The sequence below is a fragment of the Centrocercus urophasianus genome, unplaced genomic scaffold (genome assembly GCF_019232065.1).
Source record: "Centrocercus urophasianus isolate 14NV4802_14NV808 unplaced genomic scaffold, USGS_Curo_1.0 seq_7, whole genome shotgun sequence".
Classification (NCBI taxonomy): Eukaryota; Metazoa; Chordata; class Aves; order Galliformes; family Phasianidae; genus Centrocercus; species Centrocercus urophasianus.
Genome location: NW_024885310.1, coordinates 2,914,866 through 2,935,381, shown reverse-complemented (window position 1 = coordinate 2,935,381; position 20,516 = coordinate 2,914,866). Strand labels below are relative to the sequence as shown.

The window sequence follows — 20,516 nt, the reverse complement described above, 5'->3', positions numbered from 1 at the left end:
TAGGTTGGGTTTTTTTCTTCTGGTACGTATCTTATTTGCAGTTAGCTGCAGATTCATCCGAGTTAGCAATGCTCTTACAGGAGAGTAAGGTAATTTTTGTTGCTGAGTAGGAAGACTTTACATAATTGCACTAATAAAACTTGATGAAACAGGTTTATGGTTAAGGGCAAAAGAGCCTTTACAGTATATCATCCTACAGGGAATTGACTTAGCTGAGCAGAAGTCAATCTTTCAAATTGTTTATAGATGATATTCATTTTGTTACATGAAGTAGAAAGCGACCAAATAAAGTATGCTGGGGTATGGTGATGATTGTTATTAGAATGTCTGCCTCCATGAAATTCAAGGGCTCACTAGAAGCTCATCGATGAGAGAGAAGATGTAGATATTAGCACATATAATAATGCTACATGTATAATTTGGTATGAAAGTACGCAGGGCGGTACAGGTGCGTGCAGCGTGTATCGCTGTGACTGCGCCACATGGGAGAGAAAGAAGAAATTCTCCCAACTTATGACGTTGTACGGACGAGACAGGTGCCAAGTGGAAACAGCCTTCAGTAAGGGAAGTTAAGGCTGAAAAATGAAGGCAGATCTGACTTGCTAGAGTCCCTTTTTCTCAGTCCTTTCCTGAATCAGGTGGCACAACAAGTACGCTGTTGTTTTGACGTTTCGTGGGACTGCTTCGCGATCTTTAGTGTGCCGTGAGGCAAGATTTAGTCTTCAATTGAAATGTACTGTTTTAATTGTAGTTCTTGGTCTCTTTCTGCTTCTGCCTAACTTATGGACAATTAAAGATTTCAAAATGGCTGAAGTTTTAAAGAAATTATGTATTTGGTTTTCAGTGATTCAGCACTCTTTTTAAGGGTACAAATTTCACCAAAATCAAAATAAATACTATGAGATTGGAAAACAGTACTTCACGCTTCAATGATGATAAAAAAAATTATCTTAAGAACAAAGGCTTGTTATCTTTGTACTAAAAAACAGAGCACTTGTTTGTACAGTCTTCACAAGCATAGTGAGAGTTTGGTGCCCGTGAGTGTAACCGTGTGAAAGTCTGGCTTGCTCCAGAAACAAAGGGGGAGGAGGGAAAGGCATAGGATGAAGTCAAGTAGAGATGTAACTGTGAAAGTTATGCTGAGCAGTGGGGGAAGAGATGGGGAATTTGAGGGTAAGATGGAAAAGATGAACATGGCGACTCATTCTGCTTTCCAGAAACTGTGCTTTCTGTTTTTCTGCACCATGCATTTCCAAAAGAAGAGAGGGACTTGTGCAGTGGCTTTGGTTCAGAGGTGGTTGTGACTGTCAGAGAACATAGCGTAGCTCACTGGCTGCAAACATGGCCGGGGTGGATGGGAATTTGGTCATCCTGGTCTACTGGAAGTTGTCCTTGCCCATGGAAGGGAGATGGAACTGGATGATCTTTGTTGTTCCTTAGAACCCAAACCATTCTGTAGTTCTCTGAATCTGCTGCTGAGGTCACACGTGGAATCAGTGAATGCTGCAGTTCCTTTGAGGGTCAGGCTTACCTGCTTGTGTCCAACCTGCAGCAATTCCTGTTTCCCTTGTTAGAACTTACTGTGCGCCAGTTCAGCCACTGAGCTGACGTTACGACTGGATATTGCTAGAACAGTGCTGCTTCTCCATGTACACTGTAACATTTTCATTTGACCTTTGGTTTGTTTTCGATATGCTTAAGCTCAACTAATATTTTTGAGAAGTACTGAGGTAAAGTTCTGCTACCTGACAACAGAGCTAGTAATGTGAAGAGCTGTTTTGTTGGTGTTCGTTGAGGCTTTGGCTTCTTTTACTGTAATTTTTTCATTCCAATATCTTCTACTTGCTTTGAAATTCGTAATGTCATTTCTTTCCCCACACTTCCCAAGCAACCTCCGTATTTATTTCCCACTTCATATTTCACCTGGGGCTCAGAACCCTGTTGCACCTGCAGCGTTTGCTGTGCGGTCTTTTAGGTGAATACACAGGAAAGTACTTACAAAACTTAACACTCTGTGAGGTTTTATTGAGACTCAAAAAATCTGATTGTTTTGATGACGTTATTACTAAGAAGTTACAAAAAAACTTTTTGTTAATGAAGCTGGTTTCTGTACATGGTGCTTTGTTAAGAAGTGCCCTAACAGTTGTATAATTAACAAAAGATTCTCAAGCGTGAGCGCCTCTGTTCTCCCTGTGATGGACTGCTGAATCATTGTCAGCTTTTCTCCCTGAATTGTGCCTTGAATGCTCTGATTTGTGTTGTTCCTGATGAGACTCTGATATTGTTGAATGGGTAGTCATGGGCTCTGCAAACTTGCTTGATAGTTTATAGTTCACTTGCTTTATAGCTTATTTCTCTAGGATAAATTGAAAGAACTACTCAACCTTTGTGGTAAAAGTTTTTGTTGCAGATTGGAAGGAAAAAACAAAGCAGATAAAAGTATTTCTACCAGCAGTCTGTCAAGTGATTGATGTGTACAATAGGGTAATTGGTGCATTATGCTCCAGGGATCGTTCATGAGAAAACAAGGGATGAAAAACAATGGTGTGCACAAAAGAACATTCACCAACCTCTTGTGTCTCTGAAATACTTCATTATTTCACTTCTCAACACTGTGGTTTTCAGAAGGTCTGATTTGTCCAAGATCTATCAGTTCAAAAACCGCTCAGTTAGAAACAGATACAAAATTTGAGGAGTCTTGCATCTGTATTCTGATTGCTTTGGTTAAAAAAAAACAAAAAACGAAACATTGATTAAAACATGTAGGTACAAAATAGATTGAAGCACAGTGCCGAATATTATTATCATTGACAGATGCACCAAGATGAAAATAAGGTGAGAACAGGGACAGGCTTATTCCCCTTAGTTTCAGTGTCTCAAGGGAGACCTTGTTTGGTTTTGCTTAATTGTTTGAGGAGGAATAATTTAGGAAAAATGTGAAGTCATTTTTAAAACATGTTGGTGGTAAACGAGGATAAAAGATATTCTGGACCTTGCCATTGTCTTCAGGAAAGGCAACTGGTGCTCTCTGCTTATTGCCTGCTGGCACAGAGCTGGCATTCCCGACAGGTTTGGTTTAATGCTCTGTGCAATGTCAGCAGGTGGGATGACTTCTTCTGTTGTCTTTAGTGGCTATAGATTAGAGCTGACTGCCTCCAGAACTCTAGAAGAGCAAGTTAGATGTTTGTAGATATTGTTATATGTTATGATGAATGTGAAGACAATTTCCTAATAGAAGATGACGCCTGAAATGACATGAACTTTCTATAGAAGAAAAAAGAAAAAGAAAAAATAGGAAATTTGGATCAATCCCTATTTATGTATTTTATTTTGAGAACCAGAGTTTTAGTATTTCAGTTGAGTAGCTACCATGTCATTACTGGCATTGTAATGCAGCACTGCATTTGTCCATGTAAAAATGCAGTCATTAGGTTTTTCTATCTCAGCCTAGTAAAACACCTGAATTGAAAATAGGACTCTTTAATATATTGTTTGCACCATGGCATTACTTGGCAAACTGTTAATGAAGTATTACCGATTACTGAAGCAGGCTCAAAATTTTAATTTTGTGGGGATTTTTTTACTTATCTGTTATTGTATACTAATAGAAGTTAAAATTGTCCTACCAACCAGGGAGGTTCAGTTGAGTGCTTGACAGAGCAGCTAAAAATTGAACACTTGAGCTCTGGAGAGAGGATACCCCTAATTATGGTTGAGAATAAGGCTGCTTTGCACTTGAAGGTTGTGATTGCTGCAGAAATCTCAGGCTGAGCTCATTTAAAGCAGCTGAAAATTGGTGAAAATATGATGGCTTGGCCGTCATGGTGCATGGTATCTGAGATTCTTTTGCCTTGTGCTACTTCTGAGTTTTCTGTGGCTGCTTCATGGAAGCAATAGGAAATGGTCTGGCTGGGATGTCTCTGCCTACCCAACCTACCGCAAATGGTGTCACCCTGTGGGTCAGCCCCTCCATCTCATTCCGAGGGCAGAGATTTGACTTCCCAGCTGCTTTTCAGAGGTTTGCTTAGGAAATATTAGTATGACCATAAAGTCTAATGTAAAAATTACACTGCTGTATTTTTTTTTTAGTTGTCCAAAACTCCTTTGTTTCTCTGCAAAGGCCATAAAAACTTCTCTGTGCTTCGGACTCTGTCAAATACTGAGGTAGTAAAGCCCTGTCTGAGCAGACTTTCTACATTAGTTATGGCCTGGCTGCATGTTTTTAATGCTGTATTTAATTCTAGATAGATTGAGCTGCTTGATTATAAATTTGTGTCTAAACTTCTGTTTGCTCTCAGATTCCTCTACTGCTCTGTGCTGCACATCTGTCAAAAATTACAGTTCTTTTTCTTGTCTTTTGAAACTGCTAATAGTAGATTTTCCATCCTTTCTTCTCGGAAAATACGTCTTGTTTATAATTTCAACCCCTTTTGCATCTTGGTAATTAGAAAATTTGAAACGCCTTGTAATCCTAAATTTCATGACTTATTTCTGCCAAAAAAAGAAATTGTTGTGTGTTATTATCGTGAAGGGAAGTCATCTACCAGAAAATAACTCATACAGTGGGGTTTAGAGCACTTCTTCTAAGTTGAACTACATATTCTAATCAGTTTCCAAAAGGAGTTCATTGGGATGATTGCCAGTTTGTGCTGATTTCTTTGAAACAAGAAAACAAAGCAGTTCATCACAACTGCATTCTTTTTCAGTACTTGCTGATAATAACTTCTCTTTTCTACTAAGAAACAAAGCTGGTATTGAATGCCAGGCCATTTCTCTCGTCACAGCCAAATAAACGTGATGCCAACACGTGTTAAAATACAGCATTTGTTTCAAAAACACATACTTCTAAAAAGTGCCTTTTTTATCTGAGGACTATTAAAATATTTAACAAACAATCAGAACCTTATTTTTCTTTTATCTGAGTAGTGATTTGTGAGGTCGTCGCTCTTCAGAAGGAAAGCAGAAAAGAGAAAATCAACTTTTTTTCTGAACATGTGTTCTTTTGAAGGCAGTGTAGAAAATACAGAATTTAAGTCATCTTGCCCGTAGGTTTGTATAAACAAAACAGGCCCTGGGTGTTCCCATCAGAAAGCTGTTCTTTAATTGGAGTTACGTTGTAAAAACTTTGGTTGTGTAACTGTTTGGCAATCATGATAATTGTGTTTTAGCTTTAAAACTAACTAAACATGTGAATGAGATATCAAAAGAAAGACTCAGCATCGGTGGTTAAAAAAAAAAGCATCTTTTTTCTTAAAAGTCAGAAAAAAGTATTGTTTTTTGGTGAAAATATCCCTGTATGTAGTAGGAAACATTTCTCAAAGAAATGGGTTCTGAATAATACAAAGCACCTTGATTTAGTCTGAGAGCCATTAAAGTTGCTGTTGCAAAACTAAGCTTTGACAAATAAACATTAGAATCACAGCATGGCCTGGGTTGCAAAGGAGCACAGTGCTCATCAGTTCCAACCCCTGCTGTGTGCAGGTCGCCAACCAGCAGCCCAGGCTGCCCAGAGCCACATCCAGCCTGGCCTTGAATGCCTGCAGGGATGGGGCATCCACAGCCTCCTTGGGCAACCTGTGCCAGTGCCTCACCACCCTCTGGCTGAAAAACTTCCTCCTCATATCCAACCCAAACCTCCCCTGTCTCAGTTTAAAGTCATTCCCCCTTGTCCTATCACTGCCCACCCTGATAAACAGCCGTTCCCCCTCCTGTTTATATGTTCACTTCAAGTACTGGAAGGCCACCATGAGATACCCCCAGAGCCTTCATCAGCAGGTGATGTTCATCCTTAGGTGACATATTACTTCCTGGGACAAAACCTGAAAGATTTGGCACACTTTTAGTAGTTCATGCAGTCAGCCAATAAAAATGCATAGACAAATATGTGTTCATTTGAGTTCTCTACAAATATTGTTGTGCTGTGGACAATCTCTTAAATATTAGAGCACAGCCAGGCTGTGTGAGGTTCATCTGCTCAGGGGTTTATGAGACCTGGCAGGCACTGAATGTGATTTCTGCAAACTGTTCTATGATTCTGGTTATCTGCCTGGTTTACAACACCAAACAAAACACTATTTTAAAATGTTGAGCTTTGGGTCAAACTTGAGCAAGTTAGTAGCTTTGGTTACTGGTGTCATTTCATGTTGTCTAGTTGATTTTAGCAAGAGTTAGTGACTGAGGAAAAAAAAAAAAGAAAGGAAATGCTGCAAAATGACTGGAAACAGGCTCTGTCAGTGGAGCTGTGACACACTGTGGTTGCCATTGCCCAGGCTTTGTGGTGTGCCTTTAATCCACTCCTACTTGTACTAGGGGTGTGCAGGATCAGGCCAGATGCTTTGTGTCTCCTGCCTGTGAAAATAATGGGACAGAACTTTTGCACTCATGTGACGTGGGATTTGTAGAGCAGTCTGTCGTTGTGCTGGGTGGTGTTCAGGCATTTCCTTTGCAGAACTCATTGTTCATAACCAAGAGTGACCATACTGCAAAGCAGGCACGTGCATCATGCTCTCAGGGGCTCTGAGTGCCGAGGCGCCTTGCTCTACAAAAATCTCTTCAGCTTCTTACATTGGAAAATGCTTCTGGATGTTGCAGCACTGAACAGACTCCTGCTGGGAAGCTGTTTTCATGGGGAACAATGGCAAATTGGCTTGAGCATGGTGCAGGTAGTCTGCCACAGCATCTAAGGTCCTTCTGCCTCCCCATGCTGAGCACCTTGCCAGTGTTCTGGCTGCATGCCCACCTCTGGCATACTCAGAAACAGGCAATTTCCCCCAGGTGAAATATTTCCTCCAGGCCAATGTTTCCATTCTTAGAGATAAATAATTTTAAAGCATTGCTGTTCTATCAGTGCTGCAGCTTTTTGGGCTGGCGGGCTGCTGCTGGCCTCATTATCTTCCTCAGAGGCTGCTGACAAGGAGCCTTGACTGTGCTGGTGACAGTCGAGTGATGTGACATGGAGAAAAAAAGTCTTTCTTTAGCATTGTTTTATATTTTTCTGCTCCTAAATAGCATTTATTATTTGATGATAAAACTGAAGGCTGCGAGCTCTCATCTTGCTTCATGAATTCCAGAGGTTTTTCACACCTCTGTATGAGGTTGTACGAGACTTGGAAGTTTTTCTCTCCGAATAATTACCTGGTTATTGATAGGAAACAATTTGCATAACTAAAAAAGGAATTAATATTTTAACAGTTCAACAGTTAAGTTTTCTTTTGATTTGCCGTAAGTTGCCTTGCTGCCTGTTCTCCAGTTACCACATTCGTAAAACAGAACGAGAAGAAATGTTTCAGTAAAATCCAATAATCAGGTTCTCTTTGAATTAAAAGCAGTCAAACCAGATAGAGATTTTTTTGTTTTGTTTTTTAAGCAGGAGAGACTGATTGAGAGGGGGGGGGAAAAATGAACTCACAGTCTGGTGTTTCCTCAGTGAATTCTGCTAAATCTTGCAGAAGGAGAAGCAACACATTCCTACTGTTCTAATGTCTGTAGTAGTTGAAAGGCCCATCAGCGCTTAAAAAGTTTTTCTCTACCTCTTTGATAACTGACTGGATTGCAGTGAAGCAGTTCTAGAGGAGGGAAGTAGCTGTTTCTGCTTCTGATAAATTCATTCCCTTGTCCAGTATGCAATAATTGTAGCTCAAATACAGACGTAAATGTCACCAGAAAACATCTTCTGTTCAAGATGGGATGATTGGATTGCTAGATATTATTTGCTAATTTTAAAGCCCTTTAAAATATCTTGCCTTTTCATTTCCTGAGTTAGGATTTATCTTACTGTTCCGCTGTCATAAAATTCTCACTGTCCTGTGGCAGATTCACCCAGTGGGAAGCTGCAATTAAATGACTTTCAGGTTATTTTCTTTCAGTCTGCCACTGTAGCAGTATTAAAGCCTAAATATGTTTGATGCGTTGATTCTTCCTGTACTGCTCATGCTGAAGGGCGAGCACCATCCAGGCTTTGGCAGCCAGAGCTGGAGTTACTGCTTACCACTGCTCTGATTTGGCATGCAGCTCCAGATGCTAACAAGGCACAAGGCACGTGTGTGGTGAATGACTCTGGGGCTCACAGACTGCACATCTGAAATAACGTATAGATGGATTTAGGAATATAATGTATGTAGTCCATGCTAGCAACTGAAACGGATGCACAAGTAAACAGCAGGCTCAGATGGAAAATTGAAACTCTCTGGAACTCTTCTATAAGGGTATTCATGGTCAGTGATCTCCTTTAAATGTGACTCCAGCCATTCACTGTTACCTAAAAATACTTTATAGAACATGTGTTTTCAGATGATTTGAACACTCAGGTGGGATAGCATCTGTGTGTATGTGGGTGCTTTTCCAGGTAAGCATTAAGTGCATCAAATGCTGATTTTCTTCCTTATGACTGAAACAACGCCAGCACGTACAATGCACCTGACATTCTGTCCTCAGTCATCAAACTAGGACAAGTCAGCTTTCTTCTTTTCATACATCTAGTTCTGTACAATAGTGGTTGGTTTTAGTGGGGACGGAAAAGAAAGGATAGATTTAGAGAGTGCGCTGGTTATGTTATTTAAAGAAATGGAATGTGTCCTGAGATCGTTACCCGTGCCACATTCCCTGTAAATCAGCAGTACTAACTTAGATGTTGAGGATGCAGTGATTCCCTCCCCCAGTTCTTTCAATACTTCTAATAGTTTTAATGCATTCAATACTTTCACTGAAGAATAAATATTTGTGTAGCAATCTGAGTACTTTAAAATATCCTTTGTTTTTAAATCCTATTGAAAGGTAGGAGGAAAAGTTTATTAAGCATTTCTTTTACTAGAGCTTGAAGATACACTTGCGCTACATAGTTTCAAGTTTTTTTAAAGCACAAGGCAGATTATTGATATTACTTTCAGGCTTAGAGGTTGTTCGTTGAATATTTTATAGAAAGATATGCCTATTAAAAAGAAAGCAAAGATCTAAGCTGGCATGAGCAAATTTGTGCCTTGTAACACTTTAAAAAGCATGATGTGGGATGAGATGTGGTTATTGTCTGTATTTGGATATAAATTCCTATGGTTGTTGATAGGAATTTATATTCCTATAAAAAACCATAAATTCCTATGGTTGTTGATGGTAGAATGATACTGTAGAAGGACGGGTGATTTTATGAGGACCGTCATTTTCAGCAGAGAATAAATCATAACTGCAGCTTTTCATTTCAGATACACTTATGAATCCATTGAGCATACCTACACTTTTCATTTTTGGAGGGGGTTCTTAATATGAGGGTAAGAGGAAAAAGGAGTGGGGAGAACAGTCTGTTTTTGCCTGGACAGGAGGAAGTTATAAAAAATTAGCAGAGTTGTAATGAATGTGCAATCTTCCATTGACTTTGCAGTTGTGGAAGTTGGTGTCTACAAAATATTATTTTTTATTATTTATGTTGAAGCTGCTAAAAGAAGCTGTGCAAGAGGTTGAAGACGCATGCTTGGACTTCTTGCATTAAAATGTACAGTCAGGCATAAAATATGTAAATATATCTAGACATATAAAGAGAGAGAACCTTACACAGTACTGATTAATATCTATGGACTTTCTTTCAGTGCGCTTCTTCTTGTTTTCTGTATTCAAACTCTAAACATCAAAGCACAGCGTTTGGTTTTAGTGTTCTTCCAAAACAATTTGATCGCTTCAAAAAATCAACTTGCCACATCAGTGTTCTGTCCTCACAGCTTCCAGCTGAATGTTCAGAAATACTAGAAAGCAGGCCATGAATACATAGAGAAACTCGCTGTCTAAAATCTGATTGAGCGTCACGAGCTCTTTCTCCTGAGGTGTTTTATCAAGAGAATGGGGTAAGTCATCACTGGCTGATGTACAGCCATGAAGAGTGGCATTCTATTTTCTTTAAAAACACATGACACATTCTTCCGACTTTTGGGTTAAAAAAGGCATTCAGAAGTTCTTACAACTAATTTGCAACCGAGATCTGTTCCTATTGCTTCATTTCTCCTCGGCTTTGGAAATCTACAGTACTAGAAACAAATGAAAAACTCTTATGTAAACTCTGCGACAAGGCTTTGTCCTGTAATATTCCTCAAACAGCTTGTGTTGGTGGCAAACTGGAAATGCCATCAACAAATTTCTTTTTAAATACAGGAATTTGAATCCCTTACACAGACCTTCCTATAAATAAACTATAGAAGCTTTTTCTTTTCATTTTACAAATGAAAATGCAATTATTCTACATCCCATATAAATTTATTTAATAATCACTCCCTAGAAATTAGGATTTATTATCTGATCCATTAGAAGTGAAATTAAAATGCTCCCTTTGAAGCATTTCGCACTCCTGTGCTCTTTCTCATGTAAAAGAAGAGAGGCAAACTTAGCAAAGAACAGACGACCTCCCTTAAATTTGCATTAGAGAATTGTTGCGTATCACCTCGCTATAAAAAGTATCTTCTGTTGATTTAATTTTACGTTACTTGCAAGGTAGGCTGTGTTGGTCTTTATCCATATCTGATGTGCCTGCCTGTTCACTGTCGTCCCTGTGTTCCCACCTTGGTGTTACTTGCAGTGCTCTTGCTGCCAGGAGCAGTGATGGTGCATTGAATCTGTGTCTTATATTCATGCACATTTTGCTCGGAAACAAGCAGTGCAAGGAGTTCTGAAAATCCAAGACTTGGGTTTTCATGGTGTCCTTTTGAAGTGGACCTTTTCTTTTTTTTACAGGTTATGACTTGTATCTGTATGTGCGTGTATGAGTCTCGCTGCTTTAGTGAGAGTTGAGTGAGTCGTCTGCAGCTGTGCAGCCTGAGTGCTGTTGGTTGCAGTCCTGGTGGTTTCACAGGGAAAATGCTGTAAAGGTTCTTGGAGGGCATGTGCAGGTTTTTGCACAGCTGCTTTTGGGGGACGTTGTCTCAGGTTTCCTCATTAGACACAGTGTCACTCATACCATTAATTTCTTAAATAAATCCTATGTGACATTCAGATCCACAGTTCAGAATGAAATTCCAGGGGAAGCAAGTGCTTGTTACATATGAGCTAGCACAGAGTTTGTTTACACCCTTCTCTGCTTATTTTGTTCTTTTGACAAAAGTAAATAAATAAGAGGATGTGTTGTAGAATCACAGTTAGCTTTGCAGTGCCTCCAGAAGACGTGTCACTTGGTTTCAGCACTTTTGCAGCAATGTTGATGGAAGGCAGATGGAAAGATTCGTCAGCACTGAACCAAGTAAGGAGAAAGCCTCCTGTGTTCCACAGATACTCAGTTCTTTTAAATTCTTCCCTTTCCTAAGTTAATTATGTGATTGCTGCGTACTTAAGAGCTGAGAAGAACGTCTCTATAATGAGCAGAATCCAAATAGATTCTTAATGCATCTTTTTTAGCTCTCCCTGTATCTGTGGGTGCTTACTGAGATCATTTACAATAGGTTGCTGCTGCTTTTTAAAGCACTCTGCCTCGCTCCGTAATTGATGTATTAGTGTATCCCCTAAGCGTGTTTTCTTGCTCATCTTCACTCCATTAAGATTAAACAGAACGGCCATTAGGTCATAAAGAAATAAAATATTCTCTTCACTGCTTACTGTGAAAAAGCTTCTATTATCTGTCAAATAAAAAGATTAACTTGGCCTTCAGGTACATTTTTAATGGCCTTTTAAATATAGGCCTGAACCGCTGTAACAGTAATAGATGAAGAACTTTCTTCATCAGGGGGAAGTGTCTTAATTAGGTGTCAGCCCCGGAATTTTTGGTTCAGCTCGTGCTCCTAGCCATGAGATTCTTCTCCATGGTTATCTGATTTCATGACACAGTTGTAATGCAGGTTAAAATTAGGCGGCCAATTTGTACTTTATTACTTGCTGCAGACTTTTTAATAGGTTTTAATTAAAATGTCAAAGATCATATTCTCTATATATTGCCTTTCAAAGAAGAATTGAGAAATATGAGTTCGTAAAAATAATCCAGTTTTCATTCTGCGAGCATAAACTGCATTTCCAATTTAATATTTAGTTGTGAAACAGAACTCAAATTTCTCTGTTAGAAATTCAGGCTTGCAGAACAGTGCGTGTTCCCCTTGTCACCTGTATTCCCTTCTAGTTTTCTCCACTGCACTTCTGAAAAGAGCTGGGGGAGAGGAAATGCTTCAGATGGTGAAAGTCATTTTAAAAGTTGATCAAGGAACACCAATGCCACTTCTGTGGTCTCGTATGGTTGTGTAAGACAGGTGTAAAAGATACACAGCAGTGTGACTGCAAAGCTGTTCGCTTTAGGTGTGCTTGTGTTTGCTATCCACCATACCAGATAAACTTTGCAAAAGTATTATTATATCAATAACTCCATAATTTTACCAGGGGTAATTGCAGTCATTTATGTTATTGAACATGTTGTCATTAATGCTGTCGTGGATCCAGAGTCAGTGTTCACAGATGATCAGGGAAGTGTCAGTGTTTGGTGGTTCTCATTGATGTTGACAGTGAGTTTTGCACCAATGCTGCTGAGAGTTTGGCTGTTGTTCATAACTGTGATTAGAAGCTTTGGGATATTCTTGTCTATGTTTTGTTTTCCTAATGATGTTACTGACTTCTTTAATACTTGAGATCTCCAATGGAAAAATCACCTTTCCCAAGAAGTCTTGCGTGCTGTAATGGTTGGTGTTCTACGCGTTTGCTTAATAAGGTGAGCAAAATTACATGATATCCATTATCTAATAGCTAGTCCTTAGTAAAGTACTCACAGAAAGATGAAAGGGAATAGTTTCAATTTTAGAATCAGAAATAAATCTGTTGCAAGATTTATAAAGATGTTGCAAGAAGTTGCTATGTCTTGTTTTAATAACAAGTGTATGTGTTGTTAGTTCACCACGAAGGCTCCTCTGAAGTCTGAAACTCAGCACTTAAGGTAGCAGTTGTTTTGCTTGGCTGGCTATGATACCTTCCTGAGCACTCGCCAGCTCTGCGTGCTGAGCTGATCGTGGCTGCGCTGCCCTGTCCCAGCCTGGTAGGGAAGGAAGAAAGGAGCTCCATCGTGCTTCAGGTGGTATTTTGACACTTCCATCTGCAGTTCAGTGTGCCTTGTCGCTTGGTGGGGACACAGCCCCTGTAATGCTTACAGGAAATGTAAGTTTTTCTTTTTACCCATTTTTCTTGCATGAAAGTATTCTTACTGGCAAGTCCCTTACTATGTAAAGCAGGTAATTAACTGATTATTTGTGCTCCACTTAGCAAAGCAATTAGAAATGTATCACACTTGGCAGTATAGTAGAACAGACTTTAAAAGAGGGCAGCTTACTCAGAAGATGCTGCTCCAGCCTTACCTCCAGTACCCTGGCAGTGATTCTTGCCCTCTGCTGGTGGGTAGGTCCAGGAGGTCCTGCTGTGAGTGACTGATGCATTTATTTTTTTGCCCTGGAAAATCATAATTTGCCTGGCCTAAGCTTGCAACTGTGCCCCATCCTGCTCTTAGCCAAAGGCTGTGACAGGACAAGCTGCAGTAAGTACCCATGATCACCTCACTGAGCGCTATGCAGACGAGGGCTTGGAATGAAGTTAAAAACATAAAATGGAAATAATTGGCTCCTTTGTCAGTTACCTGTAAACATTATCCATCAGCCTATTTGCAGTGTAATAGCCAAGCAGTTTCTTGTGTATTTGTTGTGCAAAGTGGAGGAGGTTAGTTCCTTACAGATTCAGGCTTGCCTTTATTTTCATCCCATTTTTCCTTCTAATCTTCCTGTAATTGCACTGAAAAACGATTTAGTGAACTTCATATCAGCCTGTTCTGAAATGGTTTCCCAGGCTTCTCTTAACAAGCGCCTGTGCTTCAACCTGTCTCAGACTTCGCCGTTATTTGGTCGATTCTTCTGCTCTTAATTTTACGACCCTTCAGAGTTTATAGGCTGCGTATTCTTTTCTTTCAATGGCTGTTCAAAATGTAGCGAAGGAATTAATTGCTGGGCTTCTATTCATCAATAATGTTTTATAGGAAAGCCTTCTTCGCCACCTGCTGCTCCTCCCCCCCTTCTTTTACTTTGTAGAAGGTGCAATAAGTGAGCTTGCAAGTCTGTTTTCAGTTTTCGTTTCTGCCTTCATCTCTTTTCAAAGTCGGTTTCAGGAAGAGTAGGCGCTTTGGTTCAATTCCTATATATATATATATATATATATAATACATTATTTTTTTTTAATTTTTTTTTTTTTTTTTTAGGGGGAGTGGGGGGGGCTGTCTGTGTTGGGAAAGGAAATTATGCTGTACAGAAATGTTAAATTTTCCAGGAAATTTTTCAAAGTTGTATTTATTGCTGGTCTGTTTCGACTGTCCAGATGCTATTTCCCGAACCTTTTCTCAAACCCAGTGACTTGAAAGAAAAACAAAACTAGCAGTACAAAGGAAGATCCTCAGCAAGTAACAGTTAATTTAATTGCTTTTCCTATCTATATGATCCAGGTCTGTTATCCCACTGATAAAGCAGGAAAAAAAAAATAATCTTAGCAAAAAATATTAGAGTCTTTTAGTCCTGTAAAATTTCATTTTTTGGGAGCACGAGTGATTGGTTCTTGTCCACATAAGGCAGTGCTGCTTGAAGGTACCCCTATGGGCAGACTTGAATCTGAAAGAAAAATGTCTGGGATAAGGATGATTGAGAAAAGCATGAGCCTTCTTATGTGAGTAGAGTCCGAGATTTTGTTCTGTTCTGTTTTTCTGGCCTTCTGTTGCTGGTGTGTAATAACTCAGGTTCCTATGGCTGTTTCAGTCAGTCAGAATGCCTGGTCTCCTCCAGCCTGGCTGAACTTAAGTAAAATCTGCAATGAGGTGATGGGAGCACCAGTGCTCAGGAGGAACTTGATTGGTGTTTCAGCAGCAGAGATGGGAAGTGGGAATCAGGTCTTGAGAACAAATGTCTGGATTATGTTGGGTTCTTCTTGGCTAATCCGAGGCTCTGGAATTTCAATGTTAGATCAGCACCGTAAACTGTAGCTTTGATTTGACAGCAATAAAGTCTGGATCTCAGGTTTTGCACCCGTGTGGCAGGGACATTTCTCTGAGGATGTGTTTTATGCCTCCTTTCCTTGTGTTGCACAAGGGGCTTCTGGTGCCAGCTGGTAGACTTGGGGTTTATTTGTAATGTATTCCATCAGCATTGCTCAGGGGTTCATGACCAAGGAAATGGCGACTACATCAGGCTGGGGAAGGCGCTTCATTTGGCGTTAGCGTCCATGCAACAGAAGTGGTACCAGAAAGCCTCATTTAGAGCCAGAAAGGTCTGGAGCGCTCTACCAAAACCCGTCATGCCTGGAAACAAAACGCACACCTGTCTTTTAGGATAACCTTGTGGCTTTAAGGAGAAGTGGGAATGCTATTGCATGCTGGAATCAGCTTTCAACCTCTCTTTAACCATGCTAATAACTAGGAGAAAGCCCAAATGTTTTGTCAGGATTGACTCCAACCAGGATGAGCTTGGGAATTTTTTCCCTTTGCAATGAGGCAAAACCACCAGTGTGATAACTGGATGATCTTTCAAGTCCTTTTCAGTCCAACCCATTCTAGGATTCTGTGGCTTCCCCTAAGACTGGACAAGGAAGAAACTAACATGGGTAGGGACAACAGCATCCAACAGCATGATCACTAAGGCACGTTTCTTTATTTTTTTTGAGGTCCCCCATCTGTGCTGCAATTGGAGTAGCCGCCTGTGGGGTGAGGGAGAGTGCTGGGGACTGCTGTCCATCCTTTTAGGGAGATGCGGGGCCCTGCAGGCAGTTGATTCCTGCCCTGGCAAAGTGAGGTGCTGCTCTGCTGCCGGTCCTGGCATCTTATGCAGCTCCTTCTTCTGAGCTGCAGAAGGTCAGCAGGGTGGTGCCCAAAGGCAGAGCAGAAGGGTTGGAACTAGATGACATTTAAGATCCCTTCCAGACCAAGCTGTTCTGTCTTCAGTGCCTATGAGAAAGGCTGCCACATGTTGGTGAGATCATCGCTTCAACAGCAGCCATTTGTCTCAGAGTGCTCTCTGGAGGTAAACACAACGATCGCTTCTGAACTTGGAAGCATGATTGAGGCTGCCTGTCCCCTTAATCCTTTTGTTGCTGAGGTGCTTTGGTTCATCTGATCTATTTAAATGATAAAGTATGCAACAGACTGTTTCTTCAAGAATGCCCTTTATGCCTATTTTAGCTTGATTTAGGATTCAATTTAGGATTCAATAGCAAATGCAAAAAGGATTTAAAAAAAAAATCCTCTTTTTAAGCAAGATCAGGCTGGCTGCAGATATACAGGAAAAGAACCCACAACATTATTCTTTATGTTGTGGCTGAGAAATGCAAAACTGACAAAAAGTTGTTTTGCAAGTGACAAAGAAACCAATAATGTCTCATCAAGAACGATACAGGTGGCTGCAGTCAGTTTGCATGCTGGAAATGGTGCTGCTTTTTAGGTGGAGTAAGTGGGTCGCTAAGAAATAGACAGGCTGAGGCTTTTCACATTGACAAATTGCTGAGTACCTGTGGGAAATTCTTATTTGAATGATTATAGATGGCTTATGAGATATAGATGAATTTACAGATACACAAAATGATTATAAAACGTCAATATAGGCAAAGTCAAGAACGCAGTGGGTAAGAACTTGATCCAACTGTCTGTTCAGTCGAAGCAGTGGTGATAGATTTTCCTGCTCTCCTGGTCGCTTTGAGCTGCAGTCAGTGCTGGCCTTTGTTCTGGCACAATCCTGCCTCTTGGTATGGAAGTCGCTCCTGACGTCCGTTTTGTGCAGCTCTCGGATGTTGTCCCGCTCCTGTGTGGGATCTGATGTGCTGTGAGCTGCATTCAGCTTTCCTCCTCGTGCAGCCTGGGCTGGGGCCTCCCCAGGGAAGCTGAGCTGTGCGTTTAAAGCCCAGATTGCTGGAGGGGCACAAAGCAGGAGTGATGATAAGAGCTGGTCCTGGGCTTTTGGCAGCTTTGCTGCTAAGAGAACATGTGTGCTATCATACAGTAGGCAGGAGAGGCGATGAAAGGAAAGGAGTGTAATAGAAAGGAAGGTGACAGAGTGCCCAGCGATGTGCATCCAGCTCCCATCCTGCAGGAATGCTGCTTCACCATGGTGTCATCCTCTCTGAATGCTCTCTGGTCAGATCAGATTGTTCTTCTGATTTTAAGAACGTACATTTGAGATTATAAGGCTTTTTGGGGCATCACTCTACTTCTGTGTGTGACCAGTCTGATGTGTTAAAATACCACAGTTAAAATACTGAGTTTGATGGAATCAGTTTTAAAATGGGATTTCTAAGACCAGGAAGAAAAAGAGACTTAGAACTAGAACTTTCCTCTTTCTGTAGGTGGTGTCTGTGCTTATTTTTGCCTGCATTATGGTGATGTTTCCAATTATTGTGCTACAATGAGAAGACTGGGAGTTGTTTGAGAAAATATTAAAAGTCTCAGACTTCTTGAGGCCGTAGTTCCATGCCTTTACTTTCTATTGGTTTTTTTTGGTGATGTTGCACCCTGTGTGCCGACTTGCTGGTTGTTAAAGCCTTGGTCCTGTGCTCATGGCAAAGCGTTTAGAGTAAAACACGGCTAGAAAACAGGCGGTGTGAAATCAGGCGTGTCTCCTGCTGGGTCCAACAGTATTTATACCCTCAGTACACTGTGGATTCTTCCCAGTATTTGTCAATTTTGTATTCTCTACAGAATATATACTGCTGTATTTTGCTTATGTAGATATTACAAAACCCGGGCACAGTGAGAAATCCTGAAGTCCTGCTGAAGGGCAGACCTGTGTCCATGATTGCCCAGTCTCACTAAGCACGAGATCTATGGTACACGTGGTACCAGCTTTTGCCTCTTGGATTGGCACTTGGATTTCTCAACTGCCCTAAAACTAATAAAGCGGATTAGTGAGCGTCTGATCTCGTTAATTAGATGAGTGAGATCTAATTGTCCAGGCATCAATTTGAACAGCAACGCAAGTTTTCCTATTTTCTTTGCACCCTCTGGAGAATTAACGGTGACTCTGAAGGAAGCTTTTGTTAACTCTTGTTAACTGTTGTTAACAGTAAATACCAATAACATTGCTGTTTGCCCCAAAGAATGCAGAATGGCGTAATTATGAGCGCTAAACATTGATGCTGCAGCTCAGCATTTTAGTAAAAACTTCCAATTTCTTTAGTCAGCAGGTTTAAGTCATATTATAATTCACAGATATATCAGTATTACTTGTCAAAGTTTAATATCTGCCAGTGGTTACGTTAAACTGTACACCAGAGTGCTGAGTCAAAAGCCCAGTTTTCAGTCAGTGCGAAAATACAGCTTGAATGAATTGCTGAAATAATGCTGATTGATATCAGCCCAGGATTTGCTGCAGTGATTACATTCAGAGCGTTGATGAGAATTAAAAGCGTGCCTTTTAATTCTTGTATGTATTATGATTTATTTTTCTCAGCTTTCTTAATTTTCCGTTGTCATTGACGTGAGTGCAGATCCTCTGGTTTACTGCTGGTTTTTGTCCTGTATCCCGAGTGTGCCTGTGGTTCTGGTATGCATGGTATTGATGGGTTTTTCCCCTCAGTCAAACAAAATTCTTGTCCTCCTAGCCTTATTGTCTTCATTCCAATCAGGGATTGTCTGAGAATGTGCATACAACATTCTGTTTTCCTTGTATCAGCACCTTGTATGGACTCTAAAACTTCGCTTCGAGTTAGGCATTCCGTCACCTCGTCGTACCCCAGAGAGTTCATAGTGCATCAGGTACCAGGTTTCTCAGTGCAGCATTTAACATCAGTAAACTCTGTGTCAGTCCCATTTAGTCTTATGCTTTTTAACAAATACTGAGTTTTCTTCATCATTATGACAGGAATGAGTGAATTAGCATAGAAGTTGCAATATCATATATTAGGCATTGGAGGATTTCTTCTTTTATTAATCACTCTGGTGAAAGAATTAAGTGAAGAAAATCAAGACTTGATTAAGACCAAATTCTAAAGATAGAAGTCCCTATAACTCACAAACTGAACAAAATGTAAAGCTGTATTGTACTAAGTTGGGAAGAAGAAACTGCTAATGCTTGTGCTCTTGGAATATTTTATTATGGGCTGAAGAATCCACTGATCAGTAAAAAGAGGTGTAAAATAGTAGGAAAATAATGTAGCATAATTATATGCTACTAATAGGTCAGGATTTCTGATAGCAAAATTAATATTGGTAAAATTTGAAGAGGTCAAGTATTTGGTGTAGTAATTTGTAAGAGTTTTCAACGATTGGATTCTCTAGAAGTAATAACTTTCTGTTCATGAGGCGGCTCAGCAGCGCTGTTACCAAACAATAAGAAAGGTATCAATGACATTGTATATTTCGTGTGTATTTTATGCGTTGTCGAGGGGTGCGTTAGGCAACCCAGAAGTTGATTTATGTATGAGTCATAAGGAAGGAACTGCTAATAAAATCTTACCAGCGTGAGATGAACCTTGAGCAAGTGAATACTGAGTAGCAAAATTGCTGAGATTTGTATGTTTAATATGTTGTAAAGCAGGTGTTTCATTATGCCAGTATCACTAACAAATTATTTTAGGCCTGAAGCAAAAAATAATTGAAGAATACATTTCCATTATTCTTCAAATTGAATATAATATTTTAATAATTGAGAAGAGTTTAATGAGAAAGGAAAAGGAAAATGTCTTGTATAGAGAAGAGAGAGGAGAATATTTGACATCCCAATTTACTTCATCTTGATACATCACTGCAATTTTTAAATGAGGAAAGCCATGTGAAAGCAAGTTCACCTCTACAATGAATCCAAGAGACGTGCTAGTCAGAAGGACAAAAATAATTACAGTATTTTAACTGAAGAATTGCCGGTCTTTGAATTCGTATTGAGGGACAGGTTTCTATTTTTTTTTGAATGAAATGCCAGCAGTGACCAATAGGCTTCGATGTTACCATGGGAATGGTGCCTTTGAGGTCATACAAAGGGACGGTTTGTGAACGGCTCAGCAGCAATTCTTGCTCGGCTTCTTTTAAGTGAACAATAGTTCTGATCCTTAAGGTAAAGAAGATTCTTTAGTCTGAGTTCAGGAAGCTTATTTGAAGAACCTTATCCCATCAGAGCTATCTTGACTGAAGGGTTATTTTTCAGCTACAGCCAATTGTTTTGTTACTGCCAAGGAAGCTTCTCTGCATTTCCATGAAGGAAAATGGCACAGTGTCATAAAGCAGCTCAGATGTGCCTAACGCATACTGACAGAATAAAGAAGCTTTAAACTCTGCACGATAATGAAAATATGTTGTATTTAAATCAAGTCCCTGATGTTTTGGATGCTTCTGCACTGTTCAGAGTGCCTGATGCTTCATTCTGTGGGATTCCCTTACCTCTCCCTACTTCATGCACGTCTCAGTCAATTCTGCACCCTGAAATCTTAGCAATTAATTTTCATTCCTGGTAATCCTTCTGTCTACTCCCAAGCACAGCACCTCTGTTTCTCTAGCAGCTCAGTGAGGAGATTGCTTATGCTGTGTTTTGAAGATTTGGAGAGAAGCAGATCCAGCGTGCTTGCCTAATGAC

The 20,516-nt window shown here is 40.1% G+C and overlaps 1 protein-coding gene across 1 annotated transcript in view; it reads left to right on the top strand.

The window, feature by feature from the left end:
- The window catches only part of SPON1 (spondin 1), a 183,918-nt gene that overhangs the window by 84,108 nt on the left and 79,294 nt on the right, over window positions 1-20,516 (top strand). The window lies entirely within an intron of this gene.